Raw genomic sequence first — 25,813 nt, forward strand, 5'->3', positions numbered from 1 at the left:
AGGAAAATGAGACTTTTTTTCTCTCAAATTTAAATCATGTTTTACCCTGCTGCAAATTAAAACAAAAATCTCCTTGTAGTGTAGAAAGTGATTTTTTTTTTTTTTTACACCAAGAATAATCTCCTTCCATCATAAGTACCAATTCAGAAGTCAGCCAGAAGAGCTTGTGAGAAATCAGAGATGATGAATGACAGAACATATTATTCTGTGGAGGGAGGGGAAAAAAAATCAACTTTTGAAAAGGCTGAAATGTTCATTTCTTATTATAAATCAATCAACAAGCATTTAGTAAGAACTCATTATGCTCTAAGCACTACACATGTTATGAAGCATATCCAGGACTAGACCCCAAATAACCTGTGAGTTTATGGATGTGAATACATCCATAAGAATGCCAGAAATCTTGCAGTAACAGGATGTTCAAGGAGAGCAAATATTGGTGATCACAGAAACTCTGAGGCTTGATTCACTCTGGTTGAACTCTTGGTCTGAAAATAGCCTCAAGCAGTGGGAAGTCCAGTAGATAGAGCACTGGGTGTGGTATGAGGAAGAGCTGAGTTCAAGTGCAACCTCAGACATTTCCTAGTTGTGAGACACTGGAAAAGTCACTAAACTTTTCCTCATCTATAAAATGGAGACAAGAGTCCCTATCACTCAGGATTTTGGTGAGGATTAAGTGAGATTATAACTGTAAAGTGTAAAGTATTAGGGCCAAACAGGGTTTGGCAAAAAGTAAGTTCTATATAAGTAAGTTAGCTCTTATTGTTGTTGTTATTATTATTTGTAAAGAGCAGTTAGCACAGTGCCTTGTATATAGTAAGTGACACCTAAAGGTTAGCTTGTGGAAGTTATAGAGCACAGTACCTGGCACATAGTAGGTGCTATATGAGTTATTATTGTCATTGCTAATTATTGGTTACTGTTGTTGTTATTTGTAGTGGTCAGCATAGTACCTGGCAGATAATAGGTGCTATACAAAGGCTAGCTATTACAATTGTTGGTTACTGTTGTTATGTATAGAGTGGTCAGCATAGTACCTGGCACATAGTAGGTGCTATACAAAGGCTGGCTATTACAATTGTTGGTTACTTTTGCTATGTGTAGAGTGGTCAGCATAGTACATGGCACATAGTAGGTGCTATACAAAGGCTGGCTATTACAATTGTTGGTTACTGTTGTTATGTATAGAGTGGTCAGCATAGTACGTGGTACATAGTAGGTGCTATACAAAAGCTAGCTATTACAATTGTTGGTTACTGTTGTTATGTGTAGAGTGGTCAGCATAGTATCTGGCACATAGTAGGTGCTATACAAAGGCTGGCAATTACAATTGTTGGTTACTGTTATGTGTAGAGTGGTCAGCATAGTACATGGCACATAGTAGGTGCTATACAAAGGCTGGCTATTACAATTGTTGGTTACTGTTGTTCTGTGTAGAATGGTTAGCATAGTACGTGGCACATAGTAGGTGCTATACAAAGGCTGGCTATTACAATTGTTGGTTACTGTTGTTATGTGTAGAATGGTTAGCATAGTACGTGGCACATAGTAGGTGCTATACAAAGGCTAGCTATTACAATTGTTGGTTACTGTTGTTATGTATAGAGTGGTCAGCATAGTACCTGGCACATAGTAGGTGCTATACAAAGGCTGGCTATTACAATTGTTGGTTACTTTTGCTATGTGTAGAGTGGTCAGCATAGTACATGGCACATAGTAGGTGCTATACAAAGGCTGGCTATTACAATTGTTGGTTACTGTTGTTATGTATAGAGTGGTCAGCATAGTACGTGGTACATAGTAGGTGCTATACAAAAGCTAGCTATTACAATTGTTGGTTACTGTTGTTATGTGTAGAGTGGTCAGCATAGTATCTGGCACATAGTAGGTGCTATACAAAGGCTGGCAATTACAATTGTTGGTTACTGTTGTTATGTATAGAGTGGTCAGCATAGTACGTGGTACATAGTAGGTGCTATACAAAGGCTAGCTATTACAATTGTTGGTTACTGTTGTTATGTGTAGAGTGGTCAGCATAGTATCTGGCACATAGTAGGTGCTATACAAAGGCTGGCAATTACAATTGTTGGTTACTGTTATGTGTAGAGTGGTCAGCATAGTACATGGCACATAGTAGGTGCTATACAAAGGCTGGCTATTACAATTGTTGGTTACTGTTGTTCTGTGTAGAATGGTTAGCATAGTACGTGGCACATAGTAGGTGCTATACAAAGGCTGGCTATTACAATTGTTGGTTACTGTTGTTATGTGTAGAATGGTTAGCATAGTACGTGGCACATAGTAGGTGCTATACAAAGGCTGGCTATTACAATTGTTGGTTACTGTTGTTATGTGTAGAATGGTTAGCATAGTACGTGGCACATAGTAGGTGCTATACAAAGGCTGGCTATTACAATTGTTGGTTACTGTTGTTATGTGTAGAATGGTTAGCATAGTACGTGGCACATAGTAGGTGCTATACAAAGGCTGGCTATTACAATTGTTGGTTACTGTTGTTATGTGTAGAATGGTTAGCATAGTACGTGGCACATAGTAGGTGCTATACAAAGGCTGGCTATTACAATTGTTGGTTACTGTTGTTATGTGTAGAATGGTTAGCATAGTACGTGGCACATAGTAGGTGCTATACAAAGGCTGGCTATTACAATTGTTGGTTACTGTTGTTATGTGTAGAATGGTTAGCATAGTACGTGGCACATAGTAGGTGCTATACAAAGGCTGGCTATTACAATTGTTGGTTACTGTTGTTATGTGTAGAATGGTTAGCATAGTACGTGGCACATAGTAGGTGCTATACAAAGGCTGGCTATTACAATTGTTGGTTACTGTTGTTATGTGTAGAATGGTTAGCATAGTACGTGGCACATAGTAGGTGCTATACAAAGGCTGGCTATTACAATTGTTGGTTACTGTTGTTATGTGTAGAATGGTTAGCATAGTACGTGGCACATAGTAGGTGCTATACAAAGGCTGGCTATTACAATTGTTGGTTACTGTTGTTATGTGTAGAATGGTTAGCATAGTACGTGGTACATAGTAGGTGCTATACAAAGGCTAGCTATTACAATTGTTGGTTACTGTTGTTATGTGTAGAGTGGTCAGCATAGTATCTGGCACATAGGTGCTATACAAAGGCTGGCTATTACAATTGTTGGTTATTGTTGTTATGTGGAGAGTGGTTAGCATAATACCTGCCACATAGTGGGTGTTATACAAAAGTTGACTATATGCTGATTGTTAGTTACTGTTATTTGTAAAGAGTGATTAGCATAATACCTGGCACATAATAATTATGATATCATTGGTTATTTCCTTCCTCTTCCCTTACTTTCCTTCAGTTCCTACTACCCTCCCCTATCCTCAGAAATCTTTATGCTCATGCTCACCATTTACTGGATTCCAATCCCCGACTGACTTTTCATAAAGAAAACCAGCCATGTACTCCCCACTTCTGAAACAATTCATTCTCAGTACTTCACTTCCACTGCCAATATGCAATTCTATTCAAGTACAGCTCCTCCAAATTTCTAGTTCCCTTAAGGTGCTTATATTTTAATGGAAAAAAGATAATATGTAAAACAGCAACAACAACAAAAAACTAACTAACTAAAAATTACAATTAGCTTCCCTAATAGATGTTAATTTGTGGTTTTCTAAATCAATATGTGGCCAGTACATGTGTTATATGGATTTGTTTTGGACCTACATTGGTGTGAAAAGTGGAGATTTGGGGAATGAAGTAATATTATTTTTTAAACAATTTAGCTAGCATGTATTGAGTCTCTTTTATAAGTAGCACATTCTCCTAGGAAAGGGAAAATAAAAGGCTATTTTAGATGACATTGTCCTTTTTTAATTTGAATTTATAGCCTAGAAGCGAAATAAAAAATAACAGGATCTCTAAGTCAAACAGATTTTCTTTCTTTCCTTCTCCTTTTCTCATTCTTTTCTTTCCTTCCTTCCTTTCTTTTTTTATTCCTTTTTCCTTCCTTCCTTTTTATTTTTTCCTTCCTTCTTTTCTTCTTTTTCTTTCCTTCCTTCCTTTCCTTTTTCTTTCTTCTCTATTTCCCAGCTTTCTTTTCTCCTCCCTTCCTTTTTTCTCTCCTTCCCAATTTTCCTCCCTCTTTCCTTTATTCTTTCCCTTCTTTCCTTCCTTTTTTGTCCTTCTTTCAATCATTCCCTCCCTCCCTTCCTTCTTTTTTCTTCCATCCTTTCCTTCTTCCTTCTTTCCTTCCCAACTTTTCCCATCTCTTTTTCCTTCCTTCTCTCTCCCTCCATCCTTTTTACTCCTTCTTTCCCTCCCTCCTTCCTTCCCTTCCTTAATTGCTCCCTTCCTTCCTTCTTTCCTTTCTTCCTTCCTTTTCACATCTTGTTTACCTAATCTCATGTTACCTATTTATACATCTTTGCAGGTATAGTTGGTTTAAAAGGGACACTGAAGATTCAGGAAAAAAAAACAAAAACAAACAAAAAAAACAACTATTTGCTCTAATGATTTTACTACTAACCCTTGATCATGACCTCTCATGAGAGCAGAACTAGGCTGTGAATTCATATCACCATCATAAAGTACCAAAGCTGTTTGGAAATAGGTTATATCAAAGTAATTTCCTTTAACCCTTCAGTAGAATGCCTCCTAATCTCCACACTGAAGGCCATAGCTTAAAATCTTTTCCCAACCGACATTTTCTATTTCTACCTCAGCTTTTTGAATTTTCATATCTTAAGAATATCTGATCCCTGAATTGGCTCAACATGGTTTTGTTCATTTGGATCTGGATTTAATCCATACTTCTAATTTCACCAGATATGAATTGCCTACATTCTTTAGACCTATTTCCCTAAATATCAGCCTATATCTAACAACTACTTTCATCCTCAGCTTGTAGTCAATGATATATGCTATCTCTTCTCCATCACCATAAAGTTGCCAGTAACCATGTTTTACTCTTCCCTTCTCCAAGCTCCATGGCCCAAGCCTGACCCCAGAACATTATTTGTGTGTGTGTGTGTGTGTGTGTGTGTGTGTGTGTGTGTGTGTGTGTACATGTGTATGCTTACTTTTCAGCTTTGGGAAAATGCTCTAAAATCATTTTGCAATGCTAAGACTATTAACCAACACAAGAAAAATCATCTGAATCCAATCTTCTATAACATCTATCTAGTGGAAAAGTTATCTCAGTTGTTGATATACAATGCCTAGCTTTGTAAATAGAAAGAACCAATATTTCATAAGAGACTCTATTTATTTGCTAAACATTATAAATGGCTTCTGTATGTTTGTCCTTTGCAGTAGAAATCCATCTCTCCCAATGTTTCCGTTGAAAGTTGAACAAGAAAGTTAAATTATATTACTTGGGTCCTGGTTTGCAGAGACATCAATGGTCATGTTTACTTAATATAGTATTAAAGGGAGGCTTAAAGATTTAAAAATGTAACAACCCTCCTTTTCTGCTTTATTTCACAACACTTTTCTTCTTATACTCCAACTTAAATTGAAAATTCATGGATCATGGATCTCTTTCATTCATTGCCTTTTGCAATGGGAATTCCCTAGGGGCCAGAATTTGCTCCCTCATGCCCCATTTCATCAAATGCTTATAATTTTGCATTTCTCTAAATTTATCTCAAGATTCATATTTTCCAAGAAGGCTTCCCTCTAAGTGGTCCCTCTAACATCTCAGACTCTCTCTCTTCTATATTTTCAATCATATCTCTATTTTCAATCATTTCAATATGATATTGTAGAAAAGGTCGTATTTTGGGAAACAGAAGAATTTGATTGGAAACTTCTCTGTTTTCTTTCTTCTATAATAAACCTCTAAGAAAATCATTTAAGCATTCTAGGACTAAGTTTTTTACTATGTAAAATGAAGGTGACATTAAGAATTGGTATTTTTAATATGGAGTCCATAGAAGCCCAAAGGATTCATGAATAGATTCAGGGGATTATGAACTCCAATGGAGGACAGCAACTTTATTTACATGTAACTGGAATTTATCCTTTTTCTCAATCATGATTATAGGTTGTATCAGACAAAATAACTTCCTTAAACCCTTCAGTAGAGTACCTACTGATTTTTATATTGAATACCCCAGCTTAAAATCTTTAAAAACCCCACAAATAAGAACTGTCTCCCAGAAAAGGGTCCAGAGGGATATAATCCCTGGATTTTAAAGAGATTCATCACTCCCACTAGTGCACATGCACAAAGAGAAACAGAAATGAGGAGAGAGAGAGAGAGAGAGAGAGAGAGAGAGAGAGAGAGAGAGAGAGAGAGAGAGAGAGAGAGAAAGAGAGAGAGAGAGAGAAGAGGGGGAAGAGGGGGAAGAGGGGGAAGAGGGGGAAGAGGGGGAAGAGGGGGAAGAGGGGGAAGAGGGGGAAGAGGGGGAAGAGGGGGAGGAGGAGGGGGAGGGGGAAGAGGGGGAAGAGGGGGAAGAGGGGGAAGAGGGGGAAGGAAGAGGAAGAGGAGGAGGAGGAGGGGGAGGGGGAGGGAAGGAGAAAAGGAGGGGAAGAGAGATGGAAGGAGAATACTAGTACTAGTACTAGGTCAGTAACCTGATGACAAAGTAGAGGCAGTAACTCAGCCAAACTCTCCCAACATTCCCCTCCAAACAATATCGAATTAACATGTCAACTAAAATACTAAAGCAGCACATCCAAGAGAAGAGCAAAGTGAGATTTTTTCCAGCTCAAGACAAGTTGGAAGAAGTTGGAAAGAAGAGATCTATGACATTAGGAGCAGGGGTGTCCAGGAGCATACATTGTGGTTTAAAAAAAAAAAGGGGGGGTAGGCTCAGCCTTGAAGGCAAATGAAGTTGATCCAGCAGTAGCAGTAGCTTTGAGAACTCTTGGTCTTGAGAAACAAAAGAAATTGAACAACTAAGTCAAAAAGAGATCACAAAGGATCCTGTATTGGCACAGATTATAAGACCACACAGTGTTTGGCAACTCCATTGTCTATGCAATTCTGGGTCACAGTTCAGAATGGGAAGAACAGCTTATGTTCAGTCACAAAAGAATAGGGGTCCTAGATCTAGACTCAAAAAGACAAGCACTGCAGCTGCATGGGGATCATAGGCTGCTCCTTGGTATAAACCAGAGTGCTGTCTAGGAGAGCAGGAACCAAAAGTTACTATGTGAGAAGGAAGATCAAAATACAAACTCAGAAGACAACAACATGAAAACAGCTGCAAGAAAAACCTCAAAGGAAAATAAGTAGCTAATTGTATACAAGCCTAATAAGAATTCATAAACGTAAAAAAAAAAAAAAAATTAAGAGTTGAGAGGGGAAAATTGGGAATGCAAGAAATAACCCAACAAGAATTCCTAGAAGAAGCAAAAATAAAATATATGTGTGATATTGGGAAAATGAATGAAAATGATGCAAGAAAATTATGAAAAGAAAATTAATAGCATGGCTAAGGAGGCATAGATATCAAATAAAATAAAACTTAAAAAAATAAAAGAATGGAATCAAAGATGATGAAATAAAGGCAGAGACTTATCTGAGCATCGCTGAATTTCCTCAAAATAACATTAAAATAATATCTGCAAGGGATTTTGAAATGGAACAACAAAAGAATGGGGTAATTTTTTTTTTCAAAACCAAAACAACTTAGTTAAGCAGAAAATGTTTGTCTCACTGGAGTAAGAATGGAGTGAAATCCAGTTCAGGTCATATTCTAATAAATCAGTAGGAAGGTGTGTGTGTGTGTGTGTGTGCGCGCGCATTTCTGTGTGTGACTATATTGGCAGGGGTAGCTTCTGGGACTCTTAGCAACATTTTAAAATTATTCAGAAGAAAGTTTCAGAGGACTCTTTGCCAGCACTTGGAATAAGATTCTGTTGCACTGCCCAATAATTCTAGTTATAGTGCCAGGGTGAGGAGGCACTAGTAGGAAGGGGGGACATAGAGCCCCAAGGCAGAAAAGAATATTTATGGTTACTCATAGACCAGAGCAGAGCCCAGGAAAAAACTGACCACAATTTTCCTTAATTCATACTATCTTGGAAGAACCAAAAACTTACAGACCTCCCAGAACTAACTCTAAAAAGAGCAGAAAAAAAAAAATAAAAAAAAACTTGAAGCTTGGGACAGTGCCCCCTTCATTCTCAGAATAGAGTAATTTTACCATAAAAATTGAGTTAAGAAATATACACACAAAAAGGACTTGATCATAAAAAGTTACTATCCTGAAAGGGAAGAGCAAAACACAAATTTAGAAAATAACAAAAATGTTCAAACCACACACAAAACTTCAAAGAAAAAAATGTGAATTGATATGAGGCCCCAAAAGAATTCCTGGGAATAAGGGTTTTAAATTTTTTTTTAATAGAAAAGGTCTTATATTGTTCTAATTGTGGCTCCACCATATTTGATTTGTTGTTTTTTCCTTGTATGCTCCTAAACTTTTATCCTTTACCTGGAAGTTTTGAAATTCATTTATGATGTTTCTATAGGTTTTCATCACTGGTTTTCTTCATCTCTTTCAGGTGGTGATTGGTTGATTTTTTTTCTATTTCTACTTTCCTCCCTTGTATTAACCCTTCAGAAATATTCTCCTTATTTCTTATATTATTGTATCAATTTTTGTCATAGTTTTCAGGAAGTCTAATTCTTATATTTCCTCTTCTTGATCTATTTTCCAGATCAGTTTTTTTTTTTATGAGATGCCTCATATCTTTTATTTTTTGATTCTTTATATTGTTTTATTATTTCTTGCTCTCATAACTTTGCGAGCTTTCTTCTTCTCATCTCTTAAAATTCTTGATCTCCTTTTGTAGTTGATTAAGTTTCTATTCATAATTTTCTTTTCTTAGATTTTTCTTAATTTTTTCCCTCAATCTCTTTTATTTGATTACAAAAGTCCTTTTTTGAGTTCTTCTATGAATTTGTTATGCACAGGTGATGATTTAAAATTATTCTTTGGAATAAAATGTGTTGTTTTTTTTTACTTCAGTATCATCTTCTGAAAATAAACCCCATTCTTCTCTGTTGCCATGTTAATTTTCTGTGATTCGTTCTTCTTTGCCTATTTATTACAAGGGACTCAGTAAGGACAAACTGTTAATATTTTATGTTTAAAAATATTATAAACTATGTGTAAAATGTAAAAAAAATGTAAACTGTATGTCTAAGATTATCATTAGTAATTGGATAGTTTAAAAGAAAGATTGGGGTAGAGCTTAGTATAATGTGATTCTAAAAGGCAAAATAATAATGTAGGAAAAGAGAAAAAGAGTGCTTATATTTTACAAATGAGGTGCAAGAGGAAAAACTGAAAACAAATGAGGGAGGAGGGCTGTTAGTTCTGGACCTTACTCTAATTGAGAATGGGTAAAAGATGGAACAATAGACATATACCTAGAAGTTATAGTAATCTTCTAAAATTATAAGTAAGATAGGGAGAGAATAAGATAAAAGGGGATACAGAAAAGTGTATAGATTAAAAGGAATGGAATAAACAATATAGTTTAATTAAAATGGAATTAAGAAGGAGGGACAGGGTGGAGGAAGAGAATTAGGGTTAAGGCTCATGGAGATAAAGTTTAAAATCATTTTTAAATATAATTAAAAAATAAAATATTCTAAAAATTGAAGAAAAACATCTCTTTTTCTTGTGGTAAAGAATTGAAATTGGAAATATGCTCAGTAAGTGCATAAGAGCTGAGCAAGTTGTGTTGCAATAGAATGCTATTATGCTATAAAAATGATGAGAGGAATGATTTTGAAATAGATTTAGATAGAATAGCATATAGAAATTGATGCAAATTGAAGGGAGCAAAACCAAGAGAACACTGTATATAATAACAGCAATATTATAATAATAATCAACTGTAAAATATTTAGCTATTCTGATCAATACAATGTTCTAAGACAATGCTAAAGGACTCCTAATTTTTAAAAAGATGCAGAGAAAGAACTCATGAATTTAGTACAGATTAAATTATAATTTTTCTTTTAATTTTTTCTTGCTTTTCTTATTTTCAATATGACTAATTTTGAACTGTTTTTCATGAATTCACAAATATAATTGATATCACATTACTCCTCAATCTTGATGGAAAAATTAGGAAGGAAGAGGAGGAGTTGAAACTATGTTAAAATCAATAAATAATGCATGTATTAAATTAGAATTGATTAAATGGTAAAAGAGATATAAAAACTCACTGCCAAATCATATTTCAATAAAATATGAAAAAAAATTGACCTGTGGTCCTAGATTTGGAGGCAAAAAACAAATTGAAAGAATCACCATTTAGAAAAAAAAAAAAAATGACAACTCCTGGGAATATTGTAGCCAAACTCTAGAACATCCAGATGAAGAGAAAATATTGCAAGTAGTTAGAAGAAATCCTTAAAATATTGTGAAGCTACAGGATCACAGAAGATTTATCAGTTTTCATATTTAAGGTATGGAGGTTGTGGAATATGATATTCTGAAAATCAAAGATGCTAAAATTACAACTAAGAATAACCTAACCAATAAAAAATGAACATGTTCTTTTAAGGAAAAATAGACATCTAATGAAAAAAGAGTTCTTTCAAGCATTCCTGATGGGAAAAAGTTCAAAGCTCAAAAGAAAATTTGACTTTTAAAGGCAGGAGTCAAGAGAAAAATAAAAATGTAAACATGAAAGAGAAATCATAAGGAATTTAATAAATTCAAACTATTTCTATTTATCTATGGAGAAAGGATTCACTGAACGCCTAAGAACTTTACCATTATTAGGATAGTCATGAGAAACCTATGTATACAGAGAAAACAGATATGCGTTAATTATGTTGGGGTAATCTTTAAAAAATGAAGGAGTGGAAAAGAGATGCACTAGGAAAAGTGAGAAAGAGGGAAAATGGAGCAAATCACTTCATATAAAATACATGCACTAGAAAGCACATTTTTAATAGAAATATGGGAGGAAAAACACCCTTGAACTTCATACTTATTGGAACCAGTTCAAACCCAGGATAGATAGATAGATAGATAGATAGATAGATAGATAGATAGATAGATAGATAGATAAACACACATACAATTGGAAATAAAAATAAATCTTACTCCATAGGAAAGCAGAAGGAATGAGATAAAGCAGGGAAGGATAGTGATAAGAGCAAGGGGATATTAAGGAAGAGAGTGATTACAATCAAAATAGACTTTTAAAGAAAAAAAAGAAAAAAAGGGAAAAGGAGAGAAAAGAACAAACAGAAAAAAAATCTGAGAGGAAAAAAACCTAATTCAAATATTAGGTAAAGTATAATAAAAATGGGTAAAAAAGTAGTTCTACCAAATTCCTTCTGTGACACAAACATATTTTTGGTACATAAACCAGTGAGAGCAAAAGGAAAGAAAATTATTAAAAAATTAATCTGATATTGAAGCAAAATTTGTATATCAAATATTAGCAAGGAAATTACAGCAATGTATTATAAAGATCTGGTGGAATTTATACTAGAAATGTAGGGATAATTCAACAGTGAAAAAATCATAATTGGCTATATCAACAATAAAACCAATTTAAAAAAATCATATCAGTAAATTCAAATAAAGCTTTCAACATTCATATTTAGAATGCTAGAAACATTAAAATAATGGATTTTTTTCTTAAAATAAGTAGCAGGCATACAAATGGGGCAATGAGATGATTCAGGCAATAGAACATTGAGTCTGGAGTCAGATAGATCTGAGTTCAAATTCAGCCTCAGACACTTACTAGCCATTTGACCCTGGGCAAGTCACTTTATCTCTACTTATCTTAGTTTCTCATTTGGGAAATAGGGTCAAACTGGAGAAGAAAATGGCAAACTAATTCAGCTACCTTTGCCTAGAAAACTATAGAAAAAAAATCCATGAGGTCATGTAAAGTTGAACATGATTGAAAAGCTTTTTTTTTTTTTTTTTTTTTTAACAATATCTATACAAAACTAAAAGCAAAAATTACCCTGTAATGAAGATAAATTAGAAACCTGTGTAATGAGACAAGGGTGAAGCAAATCTGTTATCAATAGGCTTATTTAAAAATGTTCTAAATAAATATTAATTTAAAAATGTAAATTAAAACAACTCTACGCTTTCACCCCATCAGATTGGTTATCATGACCGAAAAGAAACATGACTAAATGCTACAGAGAATATAGAAAAATTGGGACAATAATGCATTGCAGGTAGAGATGTAAATGTGTCCAAACATTCTAGAGAACAATTTGGAACTGTGCCCAAATTACTATGAAATTGTACATATCCCAAAAATACCCTGCTATGTCTATAAACCAAAGAAATCAAAGAAATTGGAAAAGGATTTATCAATACAATATGTATATACATGTTCTTTTTATAGTGTCAAAGAATTAAAAATTGAGGGAATTCCATTAAGTGAGGAATGGCTGAACAAGTTGTGATATATAATTGTGATAGAATATTATTGTGCTATGAAAAATAATGAGTGGTGTAGCTTAACTGATACCAGGGAAATCCTATATAAATTGATGCGGGGGAAATGAGAATAAGAATATTATTTTACACAGTAAAAACAATCTGACAAAGATAATAAATTTTGAATATCTTACCTCCTCTAAAGAGGGAGAGAGTCTGCAACTCAAAATTTTAAAGAATGATAACTAAAAAGTTAAATAATAAACTGGAAAAAAATTAAAAAATTAAATCCCCATAATATAGGGAAAAAGTGAGAAACAGAGAGACAAAGGGAAAGAGACACAAAAAGAATTTTATCTAAGACATATAAATCCAAAATTATATATTATAATTATTTTATCTATTTTCATTTAAAAAGGGGGTTTTAGATATTAATGTTCTAATATTTTAAAACACTAAAATACTGCTTTTTTATTTTTAATGGAATTTTATTGTTCTATAATAAATGACAAAATAATGCTTTTGATAGATATCATGATGTTATGAACTTAAAATCATGAAAGTATGTGGAATAAAAGGCCTTCAAAGTACATAGACATATCAAATGACATAATATGTGTGGGACCAGAATGAGGAACATATTATCTATATGATGATCATCATTGTTGAAAAGCCATTCTTTTCTTTGTGTTTAATTTTGATCAGATAAAAGAAGCCCTGGTAAACATTGATGTTCTACTATTATTTTTTTGTGTTCAATAGTTGGACAAAGTTGTTTAATATTTGAAATATTCTTTAGCTTAACAAAAGTATTTGTATCTCTTCTTCAGAATCATTAAAAGCATCCTCAATGCAACTCCAATAGTAGGTAATGTGATTGGGAGATATATGCCTCTGGGTACAAGCAAGAGCTCCCAAATAATTCTAATTTCTTCTTGAAGAGTTCAATATTTTGATTTTTTTCTTTGCAGTTTGGAGATTATATTTGACATAATGACATCTATTTAAAATATTAAAAGATAAAAAAAAAAAAACAGATTAAGGTTTAATCCAAGAGATTAGAAGTAACATCTTGCTCCATAATAATAGTGCAGTTTATTAGTCAAATTACCAAGGACACTGTGACATTCTATTTCTAGAATGTGGGTGTTGTTCTTAAGTGTGTGAAAAATTTTAATGTCTAATTCTAGCACCCAGATGGTATACTTAGAGAATCCTAGAGAAGAATCAACTTAAAAAACTACTAGAAACAATTCACAATATTAACAAAGTTGCAGGATATAAAATAAATCCACATAAATCATCAGCATTTTTATATGTTACCAACAAAGTACAGAGCAAGAGATACAAAGAGAAATTTTATTTAAAATAACTGTAGATAATATAAAACATCTAGGAGTCTATCTGCCAAGGCAAAGTCAGGCTCTATATGAAAACAATCACTAAACACTTTCTACATGAATAAAGTCAATTCTAATCAATTTGAAAAATATCAAGTGACCAAGGGTATGTTGAGCTAATATAATAACAATGACAATATTACCCAAATTAACCTACTTATTCAGTACCATACCAAACTGCTAAGAATTTTTTTACAGAATTAGAAAAAATAATAGCAAAGTTCACTGGAAAGAAAAAAAAAAAGGCCAGGAATTTCAAGGGAATTAATGAACAAAATGCAAATAAATCTGGCCTAGCTGTACCAGATCTAAAACTATGTCAAAACCAGCAGTCATCAAAACTATTTGGTTGTGGCTAAGAAATAAAGAGTAGTCGATCAGTGGAATAGATTAGGTTCACAAGACAAGTCAATGACTATACTAATCTAGTGTTTGATAAAACCAAAGAACCCAGTTTCTGGGATAAGAATTCACTTTTAGACAACAATTTCTAGGAAAATTGGAAATTAATATGGCAGAAACTAGATATTGACTCACATCAAACACTACACATCAAGATAAGATTGAAATGGAATCACGATTTATACTTAAAGAGTGATACTATAAGAAAATTAAAAGAAGAAAGGATAGTCTACTTCTTGACTGTGTGAAGGAGGAAGGAATTTGTGCCAAGGAAGAACTAGAGTACATTATGGAATGCAAAATGGATCATTTTTATCATATTAAGTCAAAAAAGCTTTTGTGCAAATAAAACCAATGCAGACAAACTTAGAAGGGAAGCAATAAATTGAGGGAAAAAATTACATCTAAAGGTTCTGACTCAGGTAAATTAAGTGGTAGTTACCATGATTTCAGATTAGACTATAGTAAATATAAACGTGATACAAAGAGATAAGTAGGAAAATTATATTATGTTTACAGTCACCATAAAAATAAATATATAAACAAATCTAATGGATAGTGGGGATAAGGAAGAGGAAGAGAAGGTAATGAAAGTTTATATAGCAGTTATGTGTCAGGCACTTTGTTTTGTGGCTTAAAAAATATTTCATTTGATCCTCACAGTAACCATGTAAGGTAGTTGCCATTATTATCCTTTTTATTGAAGAAATTGAGAAATGATTTGCCTAAAGTCAACAACTTGGAAATGTCTGAGACTGCTTTTGAACCTGGGACTTCCTGACTCCAGGCCTGGCATTTTATATAATGATATATATTATAAAAACAAAGTCAAATTTCTAGCCTAACTCTGAATCTAGAGCTGAACAACACTATTTCTTAAGTTCTTCAATCCTCTTTGATTAATGATCAAATTACTTATTGAATGTTGTTAATATACAAAAAGAAGTAATAACTAATAGAATTTAGAGTAGGTCATTTTATAGGTAATTTACAAACTGATTCTTAGCACTTTTTTTCTTCACTCTAATATTGCCTATACAGAAGCAGAAGAGAGTCCCATATGGGGGGAAAACATTTTATATTCTTCTTTGTTTTATGAGTGGACAATATATATTTTTTTCTTTTTTTTTTTTATTATATATATATATTTTATAATATTATCCCTTGTATTCATTTTTCCAATTTACCCCCCCTCCCTCTATTCCCTCCCCCCGACGACAGGCAATACCATACATTTTACATGTGTTACAATATAGTCTAGGTACAATACATGTGTGCGAATATCATTTTCTTGTTGCACAATAAACATTAGAATCCGAAGGTACATGCAACCTGGGCAGACAGATATTAGTGCTAACAATTTTCATTCCCCTCCCAGTGTTTCTTCTCTGGGTGCAGTTACCTCTGTCCATCATTGATCAACTGGAAGTGAGTTGGATCTTCTTTATGTTGAAGATTTGAGTGGACAATATATTAGTAGAGAGCTTCTCAGACTTATCTAAGTTAATATTCATACTGGTGGAATTTGTCACAGTTTTGTAAAAGGAACACAGCACAAGAAAATTAACAAATGTTTAAGTGGATATGTCAGTCACTCCCTATCATTTTGAATCTCTCAAATAATAATTCAAGATCTGCTGAAAAATACTTAGTCATTATATTAAAGTGGCCCACTCATTTCTGTTTTATTACAAAATACAATTGTAAGAAACTGAGATGATTATTTCAATTCAACCTGTAGCAATTTTTGTAAATCATAATTTATTTATTTATTTATTTTTTTGGTAAGGGAAACTCATATGTCATTGCTTAACCCTGAGGAACTTATACTGCTAATAATTCTTTATGTGTTTATTCTGGCCTCTAATGCTTAGTTTAAGAATTAGAAAATTTACCAGTTATTTGAAGTACCTGACTCATTGAATGACCTGTTCTTAGACATAGATCTAGAAAGACCTTAATGGTTAAGTTACTGCTGTCAACTCCTACTTGTTCAGATGAAAAAATATGGAGGAATTAATTCAAAGCAACAGAATGAGAAGTAATACAGCCAAGATGTAAAAGAAAAGTTGCTATGATTCCCAATTCAGACTCTAAAGTTAGAGATAAAATATAGAGATTTATGTATGCATGCATCTGTTTATTTCTATACACATATGATACAAGCAAATGTGTGTATATACTTATTTCCTTTTAGTACACATACACAAATATATATGTGTGAGTATATATGTGTATATAAAGTACATATGCGTTATATATATATATATATATATATATATATATATATATATATATATATATATATATATATATATTTTATTTTATTTATTTATTTATTTATATATATATTTTTGCATATACATATCCAAACAGGCTAAAGGGACATTATTGTCATAATAAGAAAAAACACTATGATTTTACAGTAATAATCTACTATAACTGAAGTATATCTTTCAGAATTTGATTTTTCTATTTATAGCAACATTTAATTAATATGAATTCATGCTACATATTTCAAAGTATTGTCCTAATATAATATGAAAATAGGATTCTAAGACTAATAGATCAAAGAACACTATTTTGTTATTTTTATCCGAAGGTTTTACCTTTACTTAGGACCATGGGTAAAATATATATATATATGGATAACAAAGAATAAAGAGAAAGTGGTTTCCCATAGAAAGATTTACTGTCTTTAGATATAAAAGGAAGTTCTTATGTAACAATGTTACATTTTAAATTATATATAAATAATTGTTTTTCTAATATTAAAAAGTGACTTCTGTGTCTGATTCCCCTTTGTATTCTATTAATCTTCCAAATTTATTTTTCATTTGTCTCATCTATTGCCCATTTTTGATATTCTATTTGTTCAATGAGTATACCATTGTTTCTCCTTTGAGGAGAACCTTCTTTCCACTATTTTGCCCCATTGAATACTTGCTCCTTTAAGTTCATAAGATTAAAAAAAAAATTCATGATTAGGCCAGTTTAATTCTTTAATAGATATTATCTATGTTGATATATATCCTTAATAATAATGAATATGATGGCAACAGTGAAAATGTATCATTTGTTACTTACACTTGTCAAAAGCTACTATTGAAATTATAGCAACAATCATATTTTGCATAAGATAAGGAAGTTCATTCCGCCATATTGAATAGTCATTCAATAATAGCGAGATAATGGGAAAAATATGTTTAATGAAAGAGGACTTATTAGTTTCCATATGATTTTACACTCGACTATCTTTATCATCTCATCTATATGGGAACTATCTCCCTTGTACAAACAACAGTCATTCGCCCCTTTTCATCCTGTGCAATTCTTGCCTATGTTGTACTATTGACATTGTCCATAGGATAGTTCAGACTTTTTGAACTAAGGGCAACATTTGATTTAACGATTTTCATTTTCTCTTTGTTCAACTCCTTTATATTAGACTACAAGCTATTTACACCCATCATATCCCTCCATTTTTAAGGATATTTACATTTTATATTCTTAAGGGGAAAAATCTATGATACAAAATCATACAAAGGGATGTTTGATTTTTAAAAGATAATATTTGAGAAATGGAACAATTGGGATTATATTAAAAATTAGTGCACAACTTCAATCCGTTCAGTGCATGAGATGGGGACTATAACAATGGAACTCTACCTACAATATACTTGGATGATGCATAGATTGAGTTTGATGAATTGTTTTTATTCTCTTTTTCTTGTTCTTTGTTATGAGAAATAGCTGCTAATATAGGAACAGAAGGGAAACCTATATGATGAAAAGACTAAAGCTATCAACCAAATAGTTTTAAATGAAGTGCCATATAAATCTTACCAAAATGGAATTTTTCAAATTGGAAATTCATCCTACTTCCCTCTTCCCATTTAAATTACACATCAAGATGATGATATCTTCATTTTTAAAAAATTAATCAACAATTTTTATTCAGCATCTTATTTCCAATCAATGTGCTAGGTTCTTACAGATACAAAGGCAAAAGTTGTAGGAAATAGTATCTGCAATCAAAGAGCATTTGTTCTATCATGAGAAACTATATGTATGTGCCTGTTGTTAATGATCAGTTTATTCAATCTTGTCAGAATCTTTGTGACTTCATCCGGTCTGTTCCTGACAAAGATACTGGAGTGGTTTGCTATTTCCTTTTGCAATTCATTTTACAGATGATGAAACTGAGGCAAACAGATTAAGTGACTTGTCCAAAGTCACACAACTAGTAAGTGTCTGAGCCTTTATTTGAACTCAGGGAAATGAGTCTTCTTGACTCCAGGCCTGGCATTCTATTCACTGTAATACTTAGATGCTCTATAAATATGCATATGGAACAAAATAAATACATAATTTTACACATGCCAACACGCTGTTCATTGAGAAGTAACTTTAGTTAGTGAATTAAAGTTTCCTTCATGTGTTAGAATCTGGAAAATAGACATTTTAATAGGTTACAGATCATTGACTCATAGATGTTCAATATTGATATGCTTCATTGCTTCTATAATATGTTAATCCCCCGATTTATGACAGTCAGTTTGGCATAGTAAATAGATGGTTTTATTTTGAATAAACAAAGTCCAAGCTAGAATCTTATCTCAGACTTTTTTCTTGACTGTGTGAGAATAGATGAGTCACTTAATTTAAATATTAGTTTTCCCATTTGTAAAGACTGTAAAAAAAATTATAGTAGTATCCCATATCAAAGAATTGTGAGATGAGATGCACAGTGCTTTGTAAAATTTAATTTGCTAAATAAATGAGAGTTATTATTGAGCAAAGACCTAATATTTAGAATGTTCAAAGCTATATTGATATTTATAGATGATCTCAAAACTGTCTTTTTCCCATGTCACTTAATTTATAGCAAAAAAAATGAAAAAATATTTTTGCAAGATACTAGGATAAGTGAATATTGAGGTAATGAAGCTCTTTGATTCCCTTTTAATCAAGTTATTCAAAGTACAAGGTGCAAAAACAAAATACAAAATTTGGAAATACAAATTCAAATGACTAATTTCTGGCAAAGTTTTACTTCATAACTTCTGTGAGATTATGTTATATGATACAACTAAATAGAGAAAATGCAAGTCTGAACTTTGATTTTTGCTGGATTATTTTTGAGTTGAACTATATCTGTGACTATGGATCATTTTGAAAGAAAGTATTGTGAGTTTAAGTCATTGAGACCCATAGGGACTTTTCCCATTGAAATTTCTGCAACAGAGGTTATCTAATGTTCTCACACTATTGTCTTGTTGCTACCCTTTAGTTAAAGATGATCCTCCTAGGAGACTTCAAGTCTTGACATATTTTTCTCCTTGGCAAATTTCACAGTTAATATTCCTTCTCGGTATTCAAAGCCCTCATCATTGAAAGAATAGCTTTAGTTGATATTATCTTTCTTATCTCTGCCTCTAGTCACAAGCCCATTTGATTTAGACCCAATTCAAACTGCAGCCTTGCATTGAATCTCTCTATCTAATGGTTTCATTTTACCAATCTAATTTTCTCATTGGTATTCTCTCCACAGTGTTCCTCCTACACCAGTATGCTTATCATCACCTTCATATGCTCTGCTCACTGTCCCATGGTGGCTTAGGGTAGCTTACCCAATCCATATCACATTCAAATCCTGAACAATTTTTTTTTCTGTTTTATAATTTCTCTACAATAGGAAGGGCCTCTCCACAAATACACACCAACTCTATTACTTTAAAATTCTCCCTCACAAATCTGATTCATCCCACAATGATCTTTGCTTAACTGAGAATTTCATCATTGTGATAGAATGATGAAATTCTCAGTTAAGCAAATAGAAAAGAGCCTCTGACTATAGAGAGCAAGTTCAGATCTCTTAGCTCCGTCAAATATTGGCTGCTAGCCTTAGGAAAGTTATTAATATCCTATTTGTGCATTTGGCAAATAATTATCAGAATTTTTTTTATTCTGCCTTATACTCATTTTGTTGAGAATTTTCTTTTGATGTTTCATGTACTAAAAATTGACAATTTATATCTAAAACCTAGTTTTCTAAATATGTCACATATAGTATCTTATTTGGTTCTCTCAGTAATAGTAACTACTATTTGCATAGAAGGTTATGGCTTCTGCTGTACAAATGTTATGCGCTTTTATCTTCACAATATCTTAAGAGGTAGGTGCTATTATCATTTTCTACATTTTACAGGTACAGCATTCTATTGATTATGCTCTCTAGCTACAGAGTATTTCCATTTTTTACTGATAATGAAAAAAAAGGAAATCAAACAAAATAACCTCAGTCTCAAAGTGCTTACTTTGAAGCTCAGTTTTTCTTCATCTGTAAAATGGATATAATAATGTGATTCAGCCATAGTCATAGAGCAAGTTAAATATCAGAGGCAAAATGTAAAACGAGAACCTACCGACATTGAATGCAATACTCTTTCTGCTGTTTTATCCTCTAAATCTGTTGAAAGAGAGGAAATTAGCTGATTTTTTTCTGCTTGATTTTACCATCTACAATCCAACTGATGCTTCACATTCAAAGGACATATCAAACTACAATAGTAGGTTTTTTTTTTCCTTTTTCCAAACACGTATTGTAAATTTTCAATTTATCTTTATTAATGTTAGTTTACTTTGTGAAAATTGCTTTATTTTAATATTTATATAGAATCTTAATGATAGTGATTTGTCAGGAAAAATTTCATCTGAAGAGCTTCTGAATTGGTAAAACAATATATTTTATATAGAAGGAAGAGGAGTAGGGAGAGGAAGAAGAGAAAGAGAAGAAGAGGAAATCCGAGTAGCAAAAGGATACTTTTTTCATACCATTGATAACAGTAAGTAAGGAATGGCAGGTGAAATTTCCTCCTCTCTGCTTTTCAACTGCTTCATTTTTCATGGACAAACCAAATTGTCATCTCTGATTGATAGACATTTTGAAAATTACACTTCCATATCTTCTGTGAAGACTTACTTTTAAATTTTTATTGCATCTAGTTCAGAATCAGAAGAAAAAATTTGGGTATCTCCAAGACAACTATTTTCCTGCCAGCTTAAGTCAGAGTTTCTCTGAGTACATCTAGTAGAATAATGCAGTTATCAAATAGAATGAGAAATGAATAAAGAAATAAGTGTATGAGTGGATAAATAAGTGAGCAAATAAAAACAATGATTAAATAAATATAAGCAAATAAATTATAGAATTAGGTAATAAGCAAAAAGGCAATAAACAAAACCAATTAGGTAAATAAATAAATTGTAAAATAGAGTTCTTTTGCTGGATGTAGCTGGTTCAATTCATTACTGCTCTATTGGAACTGATTTGGTTCATCACATTATTGAAAATGGCCTCATCCATCAGAATTGATCATCATATATTATTGTTGTTGAAGTATACAACGATCTTCTGGTCCTGCTCGTTTCATTCAGCATCAGTTCATGTAAGTCTCTCCAGGCCTTTCTGAAATCATCCTGTTGGTCATTTTTTACAGAACAATAATATTCCATAGCATTTATGTATTATAATTTACCCAACCATTCTCCATTTGATGGGCATCCATTCATCTTCCAGTTTCTGGCCACTACAAAGAGGGCTGCCACAACCATTCTTGCACATACAGGTCCCTTTCCCTTCTTTAAGATCTCTTTGGGATATAAGCCCAGTAGTAACACTGCTGGGTCAAAGGATATGCACAGTTTGATAACTTTTTGAGCATAGTTCCAAATTGCTCTCCAGAATGGTTGGATGTATTCACAAAATTCCACCAACAATGCATCAGTGTCCCAGTTTTCCCACGTCCTCTTCAACATTCTGAATGATCTTTCCCTGCCATTCTAGACAATCTGACAGGTTTGTAGTGGTATCTCAGGTAAACTCCAACTTTTCGTCATAGTTCAAAACATTATTGGAATTTTTTTTATCTTCAAAAGTTGTAAGCATCTACAAAAGTTTCCAACTTTTAGATCATGTCAGGATAATACAAAAAAGCCTTACTTTATTTTGGTTCATTCCATTAAAAATGTTTAATACTTCATGCTAATTTCTCATTGAACATTTTTAGAAGGTTTCCCCTTTTGGGAAAACTAGTAAAAAATGGGTAGTTAGGTAGCACAGTGAATGGAGTGGTGGCAGTATGGCCAGGAAAAAATAATCTCCTGAGTTCGAATCTGGTTCATATATTGATTACCTGTGTGATTCTAAGCAAGTCCCTTAACCCTATTTACCTCATTTTGGAGAAGGAAGTGGGAAACCATTACAGCAATTTTTCCAATTAAATCCCAAATTGGGTCATGAAGAATTGACATGACTGAAACAACTCAAGAAAAAAAAAAAAGCTACTATTCTCTTTTATCCTGCCAGCTAAATGTAGAAAAAGTGATGGTGACAGGAATCCATGATACGATTTATCCTTGAATGGAAAACTCTTTCCTGATTTGTACATGGCATCCTTGAAGATAGAGAATCATATTAATTGTCATTCTTTTGTCATCCTTTCTAATTGCCTTATTTCTTCCACACACACACACACACACACAGAAGTCCGAACTTGTGTATTCCAGTGTATTCAGTCTCTTACAAAACAGGGAAGGAAAAGAATAAGTATATATAAGTATATATTGAACAACTGTTCAGTATATGTGTGTGTCAGGAAATATACAAAGATCTTTTTTAAAAAAAATACCTTATTGTTCCAATAAACCTTGGAGGTAGATACTAGTATTATTCACTTTTTTATATTGAGGAAATTTAATCAAACAGAAGTTAACTTACATGCTTCAGTCATACATCTAATGTGTCTAAGATGTCTGAGGTCAAATTTGCATTTAGGTTTTCCTGACTCTAAGCACATTGTTCTCTGAGTACTTGGTTTGTTTGCTGTCATTTATGGTTGAAAAGAACTAAAATGACATCTCTAAGTTGGGGTCAAGATAAAGTGTGTCTGATTGTGGCTGATCAGATCCACAGAAGCACAGAAAGCTCTATAACAGTTTGTGGAAAATATAAACATATAAAAATTTGGAGCAGAGATGTCTATACATTTGTGCATTTCACATTTCTTTGGAGCTTCTGCAATTCTGCTGTATTCATAGAGCACAATGGCTTCTTTGATGTGGGTGCATCATTTTTGACAGTCCTGTGCCAGTATCTCCTATATCTCACAATTAATTTTAAAGTTCTTCAGATTCACTTTGAAAGACTGTTCTAATAATCTTTCTTCTGAATTTTGTGTGGGTACTTGCCCCTTACAACCTCTCTGTACAATAGTATTTTAGGCAAATGTGCATTTGGCATTTGAATAACATGGCCAGCCCATCAGAGATTTTCTGCTGCAGTAGAGTTCAAATGCTTGATAGGGGAACTCCAGAATTGTCCTAAGACAATTCATACAACAACAAGGTCAGAAAATTAGTTCTATAGACTAATCCCTCTCCTTTGAGGCCTCCCCAATACTGAACTAGCGATGTGTATGTCAACGTGATATCTATGCATATGTCCCTGGAAAATATACTAGTAAAGTAAGTGCACTTGTCCACAGTATTCTAATTTTCTCCATTTACTATAATTGATGATTGAACATATAGGTGATGCAGGGCTAGACAGTGAAAATCCTGTGTTTTCTTAGTGTAAAACTGTCACATCAATTTTAAGACAAGCAGCAGCAAACTGATCCATATTTTGTTGCATCTCAGCCTCAATGGGTGCACTGAGTTTAATATATATTCTCAAGGGCAAAAATTATATAAAACCCCCACTTTTATCAAGTAAAATAGATTCTTCCTGATGACCTTCACAGTTGTCAGGCTGGAAATTTTTATTTATTTATTTATTTTTTACAATCCATCCTTTTTGATGGTTCTGGCACTACATAATTCATTTTGAAATATTAATTAACTTTGGAAGATAATTTGGAAAAGATGAGTCTTTGTCTATATTACAATATCATGGCTCCATCAAATAAGCATTTAGAGTTAATACACACTTTGCATGTTTCTAGTAGAAGCATTCTTAAATAAGAATGAATTCATATTTAAAATATTTACCCTAGTTTTAATGTTTATATGTCTTTATATAATTTACTCAAATATATATATATATTAATTTTATATAATAATATCTATAATATATTTTATACAATAATGTATAATATATATATATATATATATTAATTTACTCAAAATTTATATAATTTACTCAAAGTAGAATCTAGTTTGCTTTTCTAAAACTTTGGAAATAATTATTCATTTTGTGAATTTATAATCCCATGAAAGCTATATCTTTTCTTTTCACACTCATTTAAAAATCACCATATTCAATAGTGTTTTGACATATTGTCATTAAAAAAGAAACTATCATTCTGGCTGAAGTCAGAAGCGATAAATATTCAAAATTTTTCCAAATGTCTTCAATCATATTATCTACTCCTGATCAATCATAAGTGCCACTAAATAAATATACTTTTCTTTTCAATTTGGTATTTGGGAACCTTGCATTGTGAGTAAGAAACCAATAATTTCTTATCAGCAGAAAGCTGTAATTATATGTATTTATAGTAAACCTTTCTAGCTACTGTTCATTAATATCTTACTAAGCACTAACAAGGTTTATATTTTGGTATATAGTTTTTGTGTGACTATAAAGTATAGACTGGATTTGTAACTATTTTCCATATCAATAAGTAGCATTCTTATCAGAAGTATATCATCAACTTAAGAACAGTAAGATTGAGAAGCCATATATTCTCTGATCCTTTAAACATGTCCTCACTCAGTATCTACATTCATTCTCTGTAATCTCATCAACTAAGGTGTAAAATTATTAGCTCTATTTAAATAAATTCCATATCTACATAATCACCCTCCATTTCTATTTTAAGTCCTACTCTCTCATTAACTACTGATTGATGAACAGTTCCACCTGGATATGTCCCAGATTCATCTCAAATTTATCATGTCCAAAACAAGATTCATTACTGTTCCAAATAAGCCCCATGTACTTCAGAACTTCTGTTAAGAATACTACCCTCCTTCATGTTCACCAAACTCATACCCTTGAAGTAATTTTTGATCCTTCCCTTTCCTTTATCTCGTATGTCCAATCAAGATAGGTCATTGGATTTCAAGTCTCACCATTCATCAAACTTCTTTTAAGAATACTACTATTCTTCCTGTTCACCAAACTCACATCCTTGAAGTAATTTTTGATTCTTCCCTTTCCTTTATCTCTTATATCCAATCAAAATAGGTCATTGGATTTCAAGTCTCACCATTCATCAAAGCCCTGCTAACAAATGCAACTAAATTCCCCGCACTCTTATTCTCTTGAGACAGCACTGATCCCATCCTCCAATATGGCATCAGTATGTAAGATTGACAGAATATTGACAAGAATGTCTTCCAGGAAATGTAATTTTAGTTAAGACTTGAAAGAAGCCAGAAGATACAGACAAGTGTAGAGACTTAAACAGAGTCTAAGCCATGAGTTCAGGTCAGAACTTACACATCTCCTGTTCCCGTGAGAAGCAGACTCAGAGTTCCACATGCTCTCCAAGAGAAGCCCTCGAAGACCACTAGGAAAAGAAATAGAAAAGTATCATACTTGGCTC

The 25,813-nt window shown here is 32.7% G+C and overlaps 1 long non-coding RNA gene across 1 annotated transcript in view; it reads right to left on the bottom strand.

The window, feature by feature from the left end:
• Nucleotides 1-25,813, bottom strand: part of LOC141564801 (uncharacterized) — a 153,333-nt gene that overhangs the window by 115,631 nt on the left and 11,889 nt on the right. Inside the window, exon 2 of the long non-coding RNA XR_012488729.1 lies at nt 25,708-25,777. This is a non-coding gene — a long non-coding RNA (uncharacterized LOC141564801). The remainder of the gene's footprint in view (nt 1-25,707; nt 25,778-25,813) is intronic.

Source organism: Sminthopsis crassicaudata, chromosome 3 (assembly GCF_048593235.1).
Source record: "Sminthopsis crassicaudata isolate SCR6 chromosome 3, ASM4859323v1, whole genome shotgun sequence".
In the NCBI taxonomy this organism is placed as follows: domain Eukaryota; kingdom Metazoa; phylum Chordata; class Mammalia; order Dasyuromorphia; family Dasyuridae; genus Sminthopsis; species Sminthopsis crassicaudata.